This window comes from Lepisosteus platostomus, chromosome 2, assembly GCF_059453375.1.
Source record: "Lepisosteus platostomus isolate fLepPlt1 chromosome 2, fLepPlt1.hap1, whole genome shotgun sequence".
Taxonomy (NCBI): Eukaryota; Metazoa; Chordata; class Actinopteri; order Semionotiformes; family Lepisosteidae; genus Lepisosteus; species Lepisosteus platostomus.
This window is the reverse complement of record NC_142612.1, coordinates 52,013,819-52,029,801: the sequence shown is the minus strand read 5'-3', so window position 1 is coordinate 52,029,801 and position 15,983 is coordinate 52,013,819. Positions and strand designations below refer to the sequence as shown.

The 15,983-nt window shown below is 37.8% G+C and overlaps 2 pseudogenes; both read left to right on the top strand.

Moving 5' to 3' along the window:
• Positions 1 to 4,160: 4,160 nt before the first annotated feature.
• Positions 4,161 to 5,123, top strand: LOC148676458 (olfactory receptor 6N1-like; annotated as a pseudogene).
• A 4,914-nt stretch (positions 5,124 to 10,037) lies between these two features.
• LOC148676457 (olfactory receptor 6N1-like) lies at positions 10,038 to 10,945 on the top strand (annotated as a pseudogene).
• The last annotated feature ends 5,038 nt before the right edge of the window (positions 10,946 to 15,983 follow it).

Genomic DNA, 15,983 nt, shown 5'->3' with positions numbered 1-15,983 from the left:
ATGTTAAGCAATCACTGCGCCACCTGGCAGTTGTACAAAACAGTGCAATCCAAAAACAGATTTTTAAAAAATGTGGTGCATTATAATCCGCTAGGGCATTTGTGCTTCAAAGTGCTGTGGTATCCAGCATGCATTCTGAATTGCTGGACTTGTACCTGTATCTAAACAAACAAAGGCAAAAGCACAAAGTAAATTTTCGACTGGTGGCACTTACCCTACTATTTGCTAAGTTCATGAAGTAGGTTATTTGTAAACAAACAATGAAAACCTTCACTAGGATTCAGCAATCAAATTAGTATAGTAATCAAATTGTGATGTCACTCCTTGAAATAGAAGACGGGAGTGGTGGGGCAACTTCACAGAGCTGTGCGACAGACAAATTGTAAAAAAGATTCAGTGAGACATCATGTTGTGATATTACTATGTTAAATATTTAAATACTGGGGGTGAGGGTGGATATTTAACATTAGAACACCAGTATTTTATGTGTGTTTGCATCAATAGTGAAATGAAATCAGTCTGCAATATCTTAATGTAAACACAAGGCTTGCCATTCTAGCCTTAAAAAGGAAAAATTAACAGAATTATTTTATTATTCTGCCAGAAGCCATATCACCCTGCAACTCACAACTGGCAACCCACTGAAGCTAAACAGGTGTGAGCCTGGTCAGTACCTGGATGGGAGACCTCCTGAGAAAAACTAAGGCTGCTGCTGGAAGAGGCGCTCACCCTGCAGTCCATGTGGGTCCTAATGCCCCAGTATAGTGATAGGGACACTATACTGTAAATAGGCGCCATCTTTTGGATGAGACATAAAACCAAGGTCCTGACTCTCTGTGGTCATTAAAAATCCCAGGGCGTTTCCCGAAAAGAGTAGGGGTGTAACCTTGGCGTACTGGCCAAATTTCCCATTGGCCCTTACCAATCCCCCTCTATGAATTGGCTTCATCACTCTGCTCTCCTCCCCACTGATAGCTGGTGTGTGGTGAGCGTTCTGGCGCACTATGGCTCCCATCGCATCATCCAGGTGGTGGAGGGGAGTCCCCATTACCTGTAAAGCGCTTTGAGTGGAGTGTCCAGAAAAGTGCTATATAAGTGTAAGCAATTATTATTATTAATTATTACACACCTTATCCAGAATTATTTGTCTTTTCTTGAGAGCTTTTCTTTAATCCAAGAAATATTCAATCCAATACTTACATCTGATGCATAGAATAATAATAACCTATTCTGAGTTTGTGGTATTCTGCATTATATGGTCATATGCAGGTATTTTGCATAAATATCTACTGAACATTGATTATTGCATATGAACTGATGAGTTTGCAAAAACAAAAAGCTAAACTTTCTAAAAATGCAATTAAGAAAGAAAACAAAACCACAGCACCACAAACTGATCATTTAAAATATAACAAATACATTCCAATGTGTTCTCACCATAAACATTTTATGATAAATGATAACATGCAAACCGTTGACAAAATATAAATGTTAAATATATAATTATTTTAAATCATTAATATTAAATATTTTAATATTATTTAAAATAAATATAATATTTATTTTCATATATTAAAATAATGTTAATAATTAATATTAAAATATTAAATAATATGTCATATGCTACTTTCTACACCACATAGTTTGTATGATTAAAGGTGGAATTTTGGGATGTATAATCTTTTTAAAATTGAAGATATTCACAGACATTTGAATTGAATATGTAAACAAAAACAATAATTCTTGACAAGCTGGACACGCAAATCACATGAAGTCCTCTCCACAGATAACCATTTGTTACTGAACAGGTAAATCAACTGCAGTATGATCTAATTGATAGATAAATACACATTATATACTATATACAGTAAATAGTATATGTATATACAGTAAATACTGTATGGTACTATAAACCCATTACAGTACAGTATGTGGAAGATAACATATAGTATGTGTATATTCAAGATATATCCATCCATCCATTTTCACTCCGCTTTTCCTGGTGAGGGTAACGGTTGCTGCAAGTCGAGTAGATCAGCCCAGACTTCCCTGTCCCCAGCAACAGATTCCAGCTCCTCCTGGGGGATCACAGGCACTCCCAGCCCAGCCGAGAGATAATCTCTGGATCTGCCATGGGGTCTCCACTCAGTGGGTCATACCCGGAACAACTCCAGCGGAAGCCGACCGGGGGGCATCCTAATGAGATGTCCAAACCACCTCAACTGGCTCCTCCCGATCTGGAGGAGCAGCGGCTCTACTCTGAGGATCTCCCGGATTGCCAAGCTTTTCACCCTGTTATGGAGAGTCAGCGCAGCAGCCCTGTAGAGAAACCTCATTTCTGCTGCTTGTATTTTTCTGTCATTACCCACAACTCATGACCTTTGGTGAGGATAGGGATGTAGATCGACCAGTAAACCGAGACCTTTGTCTTCTGGTACAGTGCCCGCAAAGCAGCTGACGCTGCCCAGGACAGTATTACCGGGACCTGCCCCTGGAGCCAGGCCTGGGGGTGGAGTTCATCGGTGAGCACTTGGTGGCCAGGCAGCCCACATAACTCAGCTGGGCTCAGCCCGAAAAGGTAATGTGGGGCCGTCTTGTGGGCTCACTACTTGTAAAACGAAGGGTGAGGGTCGGGTGTGATGCCAGCCTAGTATTAAAACATTTGATACTGAACAGATAAGTCTTACAGCTGCACACAATTGCAGTACGTTAAGGATTCACTGTACCACCTGACAGTTTTACAGAGCAGTTCAGCCCTACATCAGATTCTTAAAAAAAAGAAAATCATGCCATGGCGCTGTTCAAGACACTAAGGTGCATACCACAATATATTGACTGATATTTCATGGATTCTAGATGGCTGCATCTGTATGGCAGACAGTAGTGAGAGACAGAGAGTAGCTGTAGTATAAAAAACTATGTGAAAGATATAAAAGAACTTGAGATACACTGATCAGCTTTTACATGTAAAACACTAGCATAAATCTTAGGTTTATGTAATGTCCTGCAACAGCAATTTCAAAATGGGATTATTTATGGATACATACCTGCTTCATGTGATAACTGCTGCTTGTGAGGAGACAAATTAAACAAGAAATAAAGCAAGAAAAAAAAATAATACTATTTTGCTGAACGTTTCATTGAGTTAAGTACAGCCTTACAAGCAGTGCTCACCTCACGTGCTTATTCAACACTGGATAACTGTGTGATGTGTTCTGCAGACACTAATTACTGTACAAAGCACTGAATCAAAACATAAGACTTAATGTTATGAAATCCAGTAAGGTCCCGTCTTTGAATATAAGGTAGGGATAGCCTTTATAATATCAAGTAAAGAGCAACACAAAACAAACTTCAAAACCTTCATCGTTAGTGATGCTGTTTCCATCCACGTGAGATTTATTCCTCAACCCCACCTCAATCTCAATTCCTGTTTTAGGAATCTTATTTTCCCTGCACAGAAGCTGCCAGTGATTATCCTAAGAGGGGGTAATTACCTCTGTAATGAGGCCATGAGCCTGCGTTAACCTTCCTCAGAGGACCAGAAAGCACAATAAAAATGTTTGGTCTCACTTTGAATCCTGCATCTTACTCTGAGCTCAGATCTGCGACAAGGTAAGACCTACTCCACGAGTACTTGCAAAGTTTTTTTTTCACCTCCTAGAGAGACAGACACTGACATTCAAAATTTGCCATTGCTGTACCAGTATATTCCAGTATAAACTTTATTTTGCTATGTCCATGTATGTCCATATGAACTAGAAAATACCGGTAGCACCAGCTACCCCACATCCCTTAATTAGAATAAGCAGTTAGAAAATGGATGGAATACTACTTAATGTTTTCACTTTCTAACATGTTATGTATTTTTTATTCTTTAGTTACATGTTTTTTATGTGTGTTTGGAAACAGAGACAATTATTTAAGTCTAATAAATTAAGGTTTGCAAACATCACTTGAAAACATTTTTAGAAATATTCAGATTCTTCAAATACCCCATATTTTGTTAAACATTAAGAGCAAAGAGTATCAGTATTTAGAAATGACTGTTGTGAAGAACTTGATTTCATATCTTCCAGTTTAATTTTTAATGAAGTTGTTACTTTTACAGGATTCTCAGGATTTCTTTTCCTCTCTGGAATTTGTTTAAAATTGAAGTGATGTCTGCTACTAACCACACGGGATCATCAGTTACAGATTTTTTTATCGTCGGGTTTCCTGGACTACAAGACCAGGGGAGCAAAACCATCCTCTTTTTTGTATTCCTGGTAGCTTACATCATCATTGTACTGGGGAACCTGTTGATCATACTCATATTTGTCTTTGATGAATCTCTTCACACTCCCATGTATTTATTGATCTGCAGTCTAGCAGTTTTTGATATTTCTTTCCCCTCTATCATTGTTCCAAAAATGTTAGCATTATTCCTGTTAAATTCAAACTTCATTTCATTTTATGCCTGTTTTATTCAGATGTTCTTTTACATGAGTATGGGTACAGCTGAAGGTTTTCTTCTCACAGTTATGGCTTACGACAGATACCTAGCAATCTGTAAGCCACTGCACTACCATAATAAAATGACAAACAGCCTGGCCATTAGACATGTTGTGTGGTGCTGCATTGGTGGATTTCTTTCGTTGATTATTCCTACGATACTTGCTGTGAGGCTCCCCTTCTGTGGACCTGACAAAATTTTCCACTGCTGGTATGATCTTTCCTCGGTTGTCAGATTAGCCTGTGCAAACATTGTGACCAACAGCATTCTGGGATTAACCATAGCATTGTGTGTGCTCCTTACACCTCTTTTCCTGATCTTGCTGTCCTATGTGATGATCATTAAGTCAGTGCTCTAGATCTCCAGCTCTGATGGGAAGATCAAAGCTTTCTCCACCTGCACCTCACATCTGCTGGTCATTTCTGTCTTCTTCCTCACATCAGTGTTTGTGTACATCTCCTACAGGATACCTGGGACATCCGAGGATTTCCGCATCATGGCAGCAGTGATTCACGTTGTTATTCCTTCGCTAGTGAATCCATTTATCTACTGTCTGAGAACTAAAGATATCAGGGACAGTTTCAATAACACCCTGAAAAAGAGCAGGGTCTTTCCCCTGTTAAAGTGAAAGGATTCACAATTCAGACTATTAATGTTAATAGCAAGTTCCAAGAAGACATCATCATTCTGTTGTAACCCTCACTGTTTTGAGAAATACAGGAGACATTAAGCAATTTCTGTGGATATACAAATATTTTTAAAAGTTTTTTATCACATAAAATTTAAAACTACACATTATCAGCAATCAAGATTTGCAATTAATTTCACGATAAGACCAAATTTATTTAAGTCTAAGCTTTAGAAATAAGATATTTCAGAATAAAAGCAATGGTCAATGAATTTGTTTAACTTCACTCATTGTTCAATTACACTACATTTGTGTTTGCAGTGACATTAATACTGATTTATGCTGTCATCATTGTCATATATACTATACATGTTTAAATTTCCAATTTAAAGTTTTTAATCTCATTGCAATTGTTAAAATTGAAGTTTTTCCACAAGCAGATATTTTTCTAACCCTTTAAGGATTTTGAATACTTCAGTCAAACATTCTCTGGGATTCTTTTGCATGTTTAAAAGCTCATTGAATATATATATATAGCAATATAAATGTTGTGCTGGGCTGTGTGTTTTCTGTACATCATAATCAACCTGAAATCTAGATAGAAACATTTATGCCTGAAAAATTACTCATTTTCTACCTAGTTTTTTTGGTTGTTGTTTTTGTTTGATTTGGACAAAATATGTCCAAATTAACTTAATGACAAATTCATATTCTTAAACATTTATCCTTTATAACTATTTTTTTTTAAATGGCAGATTTATAACATCTGATTGTATGGAACTACTAGTTATCTTTGTTGTCTTGCAGCTCTATAGCCCTGGGTTCTATTCCAACCTGGTGTGCTAACTGCATGGAGTTTCCTCCCACATTCTAAAGACATACTGGTAGGTTAATTGGCTTCTGGGAAAATTGTCTCTAGATGTGAGTGTGTGCAAGTATGTGTGTCTGCCTGTGATGGACCCAGGTCCTGTCCAGGGTGTACCCTGCCTTGTGCCCATTACTTGCCAAAATAGGTTCCTGCTCCCCCAAAATCCTGGATGGATTTTATTGTAAAGAAAAATTCTTATGATGGAACAAAAGTTTTTTTATTATTATTATTATATATGAGGGCCTTTTTTCTATTGTTTTAGGACAGACACACATGACTGGTAATTATACTGTTTGTGAAATCAAAGTTGTCAAGAAACAATAAAGCAATAATGAACTACTTTACTTTAATGGGAGGAAATATATTTTAAACAAAATGTAAACATTAATTTCACAATGTCCAGGACATACATGGACATAGTAAAATAAAGTTTATACTGGAATATAAACATGACATCCAATTGCCCTGAAATGTATACTTTATGTTTTTGAGACTTTTTTCCTTTCTGAACCACATAACTAGCATAATGTTATTTTTCGTAAACAATAGACAACATTTTTTTTTTATCCTGAATAATGACTCCACCTCTTCTTTCATCTATCCATCCATTTTTTACACAAGTATGGGTACAGCTGAAGGTTTTCTTCTCACAGTTATGGCTTACGGCAGATACCTAGCAATCTGTAATCCACTGCACTACCCTAATAAAATAATAAACAGTTTGGCCATTAAACATGTTGTGTGGTGCTGCATTGGTGGATTTCTTTCATCAATTATTCCTATGATACTTGCTGTGAGGCTTCCCTTCTGTGGACCTGACAAAATTTGGAGTGGAGTTATCCAGTGCCATTAAACTCTTTACTAATTTAACACATCCTGTCAGGATGTATGTGCTATGCTGCAGCTGCTTTTAAACTGAGCTGCAGCGCAGTTATTGGTCAAAGCCCAAACACTGTTCTCAGTACATTGCTTAAGATGTTTACAAAGAAGCAGCAAATGACAAGATCAGTGAATGCATAGAGAGATATGATGTACTGTAGGCAGGTGGAAAGGAGACAGTCTGTAAAGATCTGACTTAAAAAAAGAAAGGCAGGGTTCCCAGCCAAACAGAATGTGGGGTGAGTGTCACGAACACGGACTGAAATCCGTGTCAGATCTTGTAGAAGACCCTATGCGATGCGGTAAGAGCTGGAGAAAACAGGAGGCGTGGTAAAAGGGAACACACAGGGGTTTAATAGTGCACAAAATAATAGTGACAGTCCGTGAGACAGTGTACGGGGAAGACAAAACGGCATCCAAATCCAAATGGGTCCAAGGGCAGGTCAAAGCACACCAGCACATGTGAGGTTGTCAATACCACTTAATAGCACTTAATTAACAGCACTTACAGTACTTTACTTCCTGCTGGGTATTTATTCCAACTTCTGTGGGCTGGCCATGATTTGTGCACATGCTACTATTATGAGCTCCCACCCCAAATTTATTTTACTATTTAAAAATAAAAACTAGATTAAAAACTAAATTAAAACTAGAAAATGTTTATAAACCAGCTTTGAAGAACAAATAATACATAATTTATAAACAAGAACAAAAAGCACACATTTTAGAAAAATATAATATTTAAGCACTGAAAGTTATAAATAGGAACATAAATACCAATAATTTATTATAAACATGTTCTCTTGTTTCAAAATGATAGGAAATCATAACTTAAAAAAGTACTGCACTGAGGCCTTTATAGAAAGAAATTCTAGAAATACTGTAAATATGAATTTAAGTAAGAAACAAAAAAAGTAACAGGGAGGTGAGATCAGTAAGGCTGAGCTCAGTTCTATAAATCAATTTGCCTAGATTTGTGGGAGCCAAAATCGTAAATTACATCTTTATGTGATAGTGTTTGACATGCTGCGCGACTGATGATCATGATGGCAAGTCTAAAGAGACGGTCTTGTGCCATGGTTGACTTCAAGTATGTTTTAATCAAGGAGCTTCTCAAAGCTCACATCTGTGCTCCTGCCACTGTCACTGTGATTCAAGCCTTTAAAACGTAAATGTAAAAATTGGTATAAAGAAAAGTTAGATGTTACAGCTCAAGTTGAATTTTGAGTTTCAGAATTGCTATGCCAACACAATAAATAAATATTTACACCAATGGCTTTGCCTTTCCCATCAGAATTGGCTGGTTGTGAGCTCCATGTCCCCAGATTAAATATTTCTCAAAAACTGTACACATACTGTATAGTTCCTCAATACATTGTTGCCTTCTCCTTCAATCAATACTTATCCTGCAATTACAGGTCCCATTTGCTGCTCCAGAAAGACCTCCATAAACCTATACTCTTCTTCGTACTGATCTCTTGTGTAATACAAACTGTGGATAGTGTCTGAAAAGACACCATGATTTACAAAGACAGTCCTTGTGTTTTTCTTGCAAAATTGTCAGTCCACTTTCTCCTGTGTCATTTGTTGGGACAGTGAACATGACAGCTGGACCCACACCGGATGTGTTATTATTTCCAATTTCATGTTTGCCATGCAAGGCTTCTATTACTTGTTCAGTGAATATTGTCAATACTTATGATGAGTCCATTAACACACCCTACTTTCAACTGGAGGAGTTGGCTCCTCTGCACTGGATCAGATCTATCTCCAAGTTGTTGGTTTTAATGTTTTACTTTAGATTCTATATACAAATATCATACAAAACAGAAAGTAAAGGAAAATTAAATTTCATTGAATGTACAGTATATTTCTAACTTCACAACTTGTATTAATATATACTGTAGTATATGGCAGACAGAGAGTAGCTATAGTATAAAAACTATGTGAAAGAAAAGAACCTGTGATACACAGATCAGCTTTTACATGTAAAACACTAATAAAATCTTAGGTTTATATACTGTAATGTTCTGCAACAGCAATTTCAAACTGGGATTATTTATAGCTACCTGGTGCTCATGGTGAGACAATAAAAACAATGAATAAAGGAAGGAAAATATACGTAACAGTTCCTACTTGGCCCCCTGTGGGTGAAACTAACAACAGTACAATTTCCATCACTACAAATGATGTCATCATTCTCATTGGGGTAAGTACAGCTTAATCAAGCTCTTAAAGAGCTTATTTATGTTTGGATAAATGTGTGATGTGTTCTCCAGACACTGATTACAAAGCACTGAATGAGAACAATGAGTTAATGTTATAAATTCCAGTTAGGCCTTATCCTTGAATAATTAAGAGTATAATATAAATATCGGGGATAGTTTTTATAATATCAAGTAAGGGTAACACAAATCAAAACCTTGATTTTTAATAATGCTTCCCAACCATGTCAGATTCATTAATCAATGTCACTTAAATGTGAGTCCATAGTCTATTTTACAATACCTGTCTCACCAATTCCTACTTAAGGAATCTTAATCTCTCTGCTCGGGGGTTGCCAGTGATCATCCTAAAACGGGTAATAACCTCTGTCATTAGGTCATGAACCTGCCTTAAGCTGCTTCACAGGACCTGAAGCACAATAAAAAAATGTTTGCACTCATCGTGAATCAAATATCTTACTTGTACCTCTGATCTGCAACAAGATGAGATCTTCTGCACAACAACTGGCAATTGTTTTGTTTTTTTTCATGTACTGGGAAGAGAGACACTGACATACAGTACAAAATGGGACATTGCTGTGTGCATATGAGCAAAAAAAATGTTTTATCAATCCTAATTAATACTTTCCTTTTCCTTATATTTTCTATCATTAAATAGTTCTAGATCTTTTATTGAATTTTTGTTTTTAGAGATTAGTATTTATTTTAAACATTTAATAAAATAAAAGCTTACATGTTTAATATCAATAACATGAAAGGAAACATTGATGTTTATTTAATCTTAAAATATTTTATATTTTGTCATAATGAGGAATGGATGTTACTTTCTCACTGTTATTGAGCATATCTCTGGATGTCTTCAAGTTTATGTTTTAGTTTAGATGTTACTTTTACATGATTTCGGGACTTTTTCATCAGTGGATTTATTTTTAAAGGGAAGTGATGTCTACTACTAACTACACAGGATCATCAATCACAGAATTTATTATCGTCAGTTTCCATGGACTTCAAAACCAGGGGAGCAAAACCATCCTGTTTTTTGTACTCCTGGTAGTCTACCTCATTATTGTAACGGGAAACCTGTTGATCATACTCATATTTATCTTTGATGAATCTCTTCACACTCCCATGTAAATATTGATCTGCAATCTTGCAATTTTAGATATTTCCTTTCCCTCGTCACTCTTCCAAAAAATCCAGGTATTTGTTTGATTCAAACACAATTTCATTTGATGCCTGTTTTACTCAGATGTTCTTTTTCATGAGTTTGGGTACAGCTGAAGCTTTTCTCCTCACAGTTATGGCTTATGACAGATATTTAGCTACAGTATCTGTAATCCACTGCATATTAAAATGATAAACAGCTTGGCCATTAGACATGTTGTGTGGTGTTGGGTTGGGGTTTTCGTGCAATGATTATTCCAACAATACTTACAGTGAGGCTGACTTTCTGTGGACCTGACAAAATTCTCCACTGTTTCTGTGGTCATTCTGTGGTTGTCAGATTAGCTTGTGCTACTGTTGTCATCAACAGCATTCTGGGATTGACCTTGGCATTGGTTGTGCTCCTCATCCCCCTGTTCTTGATCCTGCTGTCCTATGTGATGATCTGATGGGAGAAACAAAGCTTTCTCAACCTGTGCGTCACACCTGCTGGTCATCTGTGTGTTCTTCCTAACAGCAACGTCTACATCTCTTACAGGGTTCAAGGGACAGCAGGAAATTTGCACATCTTGGCATCAGTGTTTCAAAATATAATTCATCCCCTTGTGAATCCAATTATCTACTGTCTGAGAACTAAAGAGCTGAGAACTCTAATGAAAAGAAGAGTCTTACCACTCTCAAGGTGAAAAGAAAAAGGCCGTTCAGAACTTTACCATTCCCAAATTGAAAATTGAGATTCAAACTGAAACCGAAAGAAAAATTTATTCTGATATACAAAACATGTTTAATGCTTTTTAAAATATAAAGTTCAAAACATATTTGTCTTTATCTTCACAGCAATTTGTACTAACCTTCCCTCCAGTAGATCGTCACCTTGTTGTGGTTGGGGGACTTGCGTGTCTCAATGACCCTTAGAGCTGTAGCGGCAATGCTTGTTAATAAGACAGAATTAAGTGTTGCTGTGCTTTCCCAAATGAGGCCCCATCTCTTTGTTCATCTCTGTGGTGCAGTCACAGAGAAGCTATTCATGCAGGCTGATTTAAAGATGTTTTCTTTTGATAAGAGACAGCTCCCAAATGGTGATGCACTTAGCTAAGCCTGACTATCATGATCAATGGTCATCCATTGGCACCTATCTGTCTAGGGAGTGCCAGATGGACATCTGGACTGCATTCCTAGGTGTCAGGAGCAAGTGACTCATATCTCACCTTGATCAACCAATCAGGGACTGGTAGGGCCGAGTAACCCACGTGGGGCTCTGATGCCCATTAAACTTTCAGCCAATGAACAAGCTGAAGTTCCTCCAGGTAAAAACAGGCAACACAGAAGGCCGGGGAGAACAAAAAAGGAACTATTCGTAGGACTATTCCAGTAGGAGAATTCTAAGGAGAATTCCAGGGCAGGACGGCCCAGGAGCAGAAGGCTCCCAAGGGCAGGACATTCTCGCAGCGTGCCTCCTGACCATCCTGAGACTCAGCCCGGACCACCACGGAACGGCCAGGGTGTCCGAGTGCCAGAACTTTCCTTTGTTCTAAGAGTCAAGAGCGGAGGTTGCCACGAGTAACCAGAGGATCCACCCGAGGTTAGCATAAAAAGCAGGCCTCGTGAACAGGTCGGAACTGTGGACAGCTGAATCGCTATTCAGAACTAGCGCTTCCTCAGGAATGAACCGGTCCTCTTCCTGACTTGCTGGAACCCACAGTTATCTTTTCTCCTGTGCACAAACTTTGCTAGTTAAAGCCAACACTAACTAGCCGGTCAGTGAGCATCAGCAGCGCACCGTCGCAAGCCGCACAGCACAGCCTGGCACCGAGCCAGAGAGTGCGGATTGGACAGCAACAAGCCTGCAACTGCTTCTTTGAGTCCGCAGGAGATCTGAATCCCCAGAGATTGGATGAGTATTCAACTTCAATGCATTACAGCTCGAGAATTCAATTGTTATCCCAACCAGTTGATATCAATTTAATTCCTAAGAGTTATGTACTTGTTTTGAGTATCTACTGTACAGATGCAGCCATTCAAAATGGGTGAGGTATTTCGCGGCATACCCCGGTGGGCGTGTTGCAGTATCACGCGGTATCATGGTGTCACATGGTTAACTATCCGGCGTCGCCTTGTAAAACCGCCAGGGGGAGCTTAACCTCTCATGTACAGCATTTGAGCCTTTAATTTTGAACTGTGTATTACAGCATGTTAATCATCAGTCATTCAAATGTTGGTATATTTTATGAAAGCAAGATTGCTCAGTTGGACAAAAGTACACAACCTACCTTTATCAGAAATATTTATGCATCAAAGCCTTTACTGAAGATATTACTAATAGTATTAATAATGGATGACTTTGGACAAGCTGTATACTCAAAGTATAATTTCTTTAGCACATTTGTACAAGCACTTGGAATCTGTCCAAGCCATACTTTGTCAGGCATTTTGTTTTACTTCAACGGGCATAAAAACTTCCTTGCTTTTAACAGGGCGTTTCATAATTTCTAACTACGAAAATGATTTAAAATGCGACACCTATCATTCAACTAGAGCTTAAAATATCACAAGGATCCTCAAGAGCACAGCAAAGAGTGTATTAAAAGACACTTGTATTTATCAACGCTTTCTTTTCCGTATACCAGATTTTATGGAACCACTTCAGAGGGGTGTCAGCCAGTCAGATTCCAGGAATCGGCACTTTAAAGGAAAAATACACACCGGTATTCCATTTCTCCCTAACGATTTTAAGCATCGAAGTATTTAACTAGCATGTGAAATAGCGTGTGAAAAAGTGGTAGTTTTAAGCTTTTCTGCTAATATGATATGGAATCGCGTATCTAAAGAATTTAATAACGGTATTCGTGTGCTGCGACAGGGCTGTGTAGGGCTGTTTCGCCTGTCTGTTCATGCGAGCTGTCTTGTAGCCTACTGGTCTAGGTGCGTGACTACCAGTTGGCAGGTTGTGTGTTCAAATCCAGCTGGTGTTGGACTTTTCTTTTAACAAACATTTCTTCGAAAAAATAGAATAGCGATATTATGGACAATCAATTGACTTTTATATTTCAAAATATCACAACATGATCGATATTTGCGATATTTTGAACATATCTTCCCTTCTGACAGCGGTTCCTGCTTCTATTGTGTGTGTGTGTGCAACAGAGTAAATTTTTATAGAGAAATGGAGGCTGGACAGTATGCGTTACAATATAAACATTTATATTGATTTAAATCGTGTTCTGATTTAAATCGCAAACGCGTGTTTAATTATGTGTTTTTTAATCATAATCAGGCTAATGCATTTCTACATTTTCTGTATGAACCAGCTTAGAGGTTCATACAGAAAGACAGCTTGTGTTTAAATTGAGTGTAAGGTAATTTATGCTTCTAAAGTCATGGTCAGCATTTATTATTGTACTGTGCTGTAAACTTTTTCTGTGCCTAGTCACATTATTTTATAGCGTTTTTATTGCGTTATTAAATCCGGTGGTGCTGTGTGTTAGTTTCCTGACTCCCATGTCACATGATCTGTGATTGAATCCCATGGAACTATGACTTTATTTTTTAACAAACATTTCTTTGAAAAAATGAAACGTTTCCCTTGGTCAGAGATTAAATAAAACCTCACTCGCACCAAACAAATTTATATTTCTAAATATCACAAAATACGTTCATTGTCTTCCAATCGAGTCGAGTTGACATTGGAAGCCTGCCACACCCGGACTGTTAAACCAACGCATTAGCACGTCAAAGCCCATTGAGATTATTGAGCCAGTATTGGCTTTAGTATTCCCCCCCTCTCCCCTCAATTCAATTCAATTCAAGGTGTTTTATTTGCATGACAGATGGGTACAAGCAGTGTTGGGTATGTGTATTGTAATGCTTACGGCAGACAGGCACTGTGTAAGAGCCGGCGCACCAGAGCAGCGCACCGAGGGAGCGTCTGCATTTATAACTTAGTTTTTAAAATTAGTCAAGCAATATGAAGCATCTCCTTTTACTTTTAAGTCCCTTAAATACATTGAGCACAGCTTTCTCACCACTTAAGATTGCTTTTGATACCATCCTTACACAAAGCAGAAGGGAGATCTTAGTGCCTGATCATAAAAAGAATAGGAGCATACTGCAACGCGTGTGAAGTCCATAAACGATATTAATTTTGGAACTTAAACATACAGTATATGGCTGGTCTCGGTACTTTAAAGAAAACATACACACCAGTATTCCATTGTATGTGCTGTCCGCGCCCAAAATGCAATTATTGCTTGACTAATTTTAAAAACCAAGTTATAAATCCAGACGCTCCCTCGGTGCCGCGCCGGGTGTAAATATCAAAGTATACATTCCCAACAAGAATTGTACCCATCTGTCATGCAAATAAAACACCTTGAATTGAATTGAATTGAGGGAAAGAGGGGGTAGGGGGACAGATACTGTAGACAGGACTCAAGGCAAATAAGATACTTATGGGTACGCAGGCATTCACGACAGCAACATACGAAACGTTTGCACGTACTGTATAGTTAAGTTATTACTTGGTTTTCAAAGTGCAATGAAATACAATATTGTTGTTGCTGTTGTTCTGGTTGTTTTTATCCCCTAAAGCGTTTTGAGAAGCCACCTTTAAAGGCGATATATACTGTAAAACCGCTGATTCTTATGGAATGTGTTCCGCAGGAGATTCAAATTGTTATTTATTTATTTTTTAATCGCGTATCTAAGGAAATCTCAGTATAACTTTGTTCATGAACAAACAGTGGCATGTTACATTATCATTAGTTTTTTTAACAAGGCTCGCCAGCTAATGTGAATCGAAACCTGTCTTGCTAGCTTTTAAAGTCGTGCATGTGTAAACTGTACTAGAGGGCATGCAAGTTACTCTGCCCCTTTCAGCTGCAGGGAGTCCCTCTGCTGCAACACACAGCAGACAGAACGGGAGACTATTGCCTTTCATATCTGACACCAGTGAAGTAAAAGGGGTGTCTAAAGGGGTGATTTCAGACCACATTTTAGTTACTTTATTTTGTTTACTTTTAACATTTCTGTAATTTACAGTAGATGTCACAATTGAAGCCCGAAGCCTATTATACTCAGTCTAGCCTTGGATCCTCTGAGTCCCATGACTCAGTCTTGTCTGCTTTCCTAGAATAAAACCAGTTAAGTCTTGTGTACTATGCAATTTATATTTTCCGATTCCATGCATTCCCTTAATGTTTAGAGTTTACTAGATTCTCCAGACTCAAACACATAAGTACTAATAGCTCTGTCCCTTTAGGAGACTCTTTGCAGTACTGTGTCCCACTACCGCCATGAATTCTTTAGGTTGGGTCTAATATTTTCCAGTAATATACAGAATGGGATACAAAATGCTGTCAGGCAGAAAAGAGAAAAGAGAAAAATATAAATATTTCCATTTTACAGACGTTCACACATTTATAACATTTTGGCTCAATAAAAAGCTAACCCAATAATTAAATGTGATAAAGTATAGTTTGGATGTTTATACATTCATGTTAATCGTATTCTTGATTAATTTCAATAAGTGTTCATGTTTCATTTGCTAACTTAGAGCATATTGTGCAATGAAGAATAAAATAGCTGCATGACAAGTGACTTCCTTCTCTCAGTGGAAATTAAAAGGTAGCCTGATAAATTATAAGACAGTAAGAAAGGTTCCAATCAGGAGGAGACAATTCTTTCCATTTTTTTTGTTTGATTGCTGGTAGCAAACTGATCTGAGGA